We start from the raw sequence: 2865 nt of genomic DNA, 5'->3' as shown, positions 1-2865 counted from the left end.
AGCTTAATAACTCAAGAAATACCCTCTGCAGCCCTTGTTGATAACAGCTGCTGTATTTTTGCAATGTGAATTCAATTCGAAGATGACATGGCAACAACACAGAGACTGACTTGAAGGCAAGCAACAATTTCAAGTCAAAATGTACAGAATGTCTACTTTTGTTGGTGGTGATTGCTGATGTTTAAGAAAAGGGCTGTGGGCGGCAGGGATGAGCCCGGCTCCCTAGGCTGTTCCCCTAGTCCTGCTTCTGCAGCCTCTGAGTGATGATTAGCTGTTGGCACTCCGCTGCCTGATGACAAAGCTCTCAGAGTCCCTGTCCCGCAGCACTGTGTCCTTGGGCTGCCCTGGGTGGCTGGGGCGCACTGTGCCCTGGGGCCGTCCCTCCAATCAGGAAATCTTCAGCTTGTTCTCGACCAAGCCAACTTCATTCTGGACAGCCAGCTCCGCAGCCTTGACTGTGGCAAACTCCACCACGGCGATTCCTGCTTTCTTGCTGGAAAGCACCAGGTTGTGAACCTCCCCGTACTTTCGCAAAAGCTGCAGGAGGACGCCTTGGGAGTAGCCGCCTTTTGACGCATCCTCCGTCTTGCACTTCCATTTGAGCTTCAGTTTGGGGGTTCCTCTGCCTTCAGTGCTTTCGGCCTTTTCTCTCCACCTCTGCTCACGTTCTTGGAGGATCTGCTCCCGAATTGGCCTCTGCTGTTCCTCCAGCTGCCGGGTGCCCTCTTCTCGAAGGTACTAGATCTTTTGCTCCATCGTCCTGGGTCTCCGGCTGCCCTGGGCTTCCTCGCTCCCCGGAGCCTGGGCCTGCCGCTCCTGAGACTCCAGTTCGAGCCTCATTCTCTTCTGTCTGTCTTCAAGTTTCTGGGTCCTCTCTGCTGTCTGCTTCCTGGCTTTCCCGACCTTGTCATGCAGCCCTGGCTGTAGCATCGGTCAGTACCTCCAAGGCCCAGGAAAGCTGGTGGAAGAGTTCAGCGGCTCTGGGATTATCGGGATTTTTGTCTGGGTGGCAGGAGAGGGCCTTCTGCCTGTAGGCCTTCTTCACCTCTTTGTCTGTGGCCGTCTCCTGGATGCCTAGAAGGGCGTACAGGTCCATCTGCAAGAGCTTCTTGGTCACCACTGTGGCTCCAGCCATGACTGGAGTCAAAACACCAACTACCAAGGATCTAAGCTACAACAACTCCCTGGAGTCTGAGGGAGAACTCCCAGGAGTCCAAGCGAGACAGTGTGGGAACTGGCAGATCCCAATGGCACTTAGCCTCCTGGGAATTGGGTCCTGAATTAATAACCTAGCTTCCAATCCAATCTCCCAAACCTGCCTGTGAGCCCTGTGTATATCTCCAGCTCTCAACTAGTTTTTAATCTTGGATGTTGATGTTTACAACATTGGATGACATTTATCTTTTTGAAATGCGGAGGAATGATTCCTTTTATTCCCATTGATTGATGAGGTCTTGCTATGTTGCCCAGGCTGACCTCCAACTCTTGGGCTAAAGGGATCCTCCCAGCTCAGCCTTTGGAGTAGCTGGGACTACCAGGGTATCACCATGGTTTTATCATCTTTTTGTCATCTTACTGTACTTAACGGTGGAGGGCAAGATGTCCTCTTAACAATCCCAAGTTCTCACCCCTACATAGCATAACACACTTCATAAAAATTGATGAAAGGGAAGGGAGGATAAAGGAAAACTTGAACAAATTAAATCCTAGGTTAATTTAGAGTTATTCTGAGTTCTGTGAAATCAGTTCAGATTTCAGTAAGCAGCAACCCTCTTGACAAAAAAGAAAAGAAAAGAAATGAAATTATTCTGAATTTTGTTGGTTGATGATAAAGCACAACTATTTGCTTTTACCTTGTCCACAAAGAAATGAAATCATTTGGGAAGACATCCCAAGAGATTCAGGAAAAACGAGGCAAAGCAAGTGCTGTGGTTTGAATGCCCCCAACAAAACTCATGTTGAAATTTGGGGTTGTGATGGTATTAAGAGGTGAGAGCTGGCTGGGCACGGTGGCTCATGCCTGTAATCCCAGCAGTTTGGAGGGCCAAGGTGAGTAGATCACGTGAGGTCAGGAGTTTTAGAACAGGCTGGCACATGGTGAAACACCGTCTCTACTAGAAACACAAAAAGTAGCCAGACCTGTTGGCAGGTGCCTGTGATCCCAGCTACCCAGGTAGCTGAGGCAGGAGAATCTCTTGAATCCTGGAGCTGGACGCTGCAGTGAGCTGAAATCGCACCGTTGCACTCCAGCCTGGGTAACAAGAACAAAACTCCATCTCAAGAAAAGAAAAGAAAACAAAAGAGAAGAGAGAAGGGAGGAAGGAGGGAGGGAGGGAGAGAGAAGGGAAAGAAGAAAGAAAGGAAAGAAAAAAAGGAAAGAAAGAAAGAAAGAAAAAGAGAGAGAAAGAAAAGAAAGAATGAGAGGTGGGGCCTTTCAGAGGTGATTAGGTCATGAGGCCTCTGCCCTCATGAATGGGTGAGTGTTGGTAACTGGACAGTAGGGGGTTACTCAGGGAGTGGGCTTCTGATAAAAGGGTAAGTTCAGCTTCCATCCACTCTCTGTGTCCTGTGCGCACTTGCCCCTCTGCTATGGTATGGCACTGCAAGAAGGCCCTCACAAGTTGTGGCCCCTTGATCTTAGACTCCTCAGCCTCCAGAACTGTGAGCCAAATGCATTTGTTTCTTTCTTTCTTTCTTGTCTGTCTTTCTTTCCTTCTTTCTTTCTTGTCTGTCTTTCTTTCTCTTTCTTTCTTTCTTTCTTTCTTTTTCTTTCTTTCTTTCTTTCTTTTCTTTCTTTCTTTCTTTCTTTCTTTCTTTCTTTCTTTCTTTCTTTCTTTTCTTTCTTTCTTTCTTTCTTTCTTTTCT

General features: G+C 47.9%; 1 pseudogene; it reads right to left on the bottom strand.

Annotated features, from left to right (window-relative positions):
• Window positions 1-235: 235 nt before the first annotated feature.
• LOC116534695 lies at window positions 236-1135 on the bottom strand (annotated as a pseudogene).
• Window positions 1136-2865: the final 1730 nt, after the last annotated feature.

This window comes from Sapajus apella, unplaced genomic scaffold (genome assembly GCF_009761245.1).
Source record: "Sapajus apella isolate SASKATOON/1434 unplaced genomic scaffold, GSC_monkey_1.0 scaffold89, whole genome shotgun sequence".
Taxonomy (NCBI): Eukaryota; Metazoa; Chordata; class Mammalia; order Primates; family Cebidae; genus Sapajus; species Sapajus apella.
The sequence above is the reverse complement of the archived record's forward strand: the minus strand, read 5'-3'. Positions and strand labels throughout refer to the sequence as shown.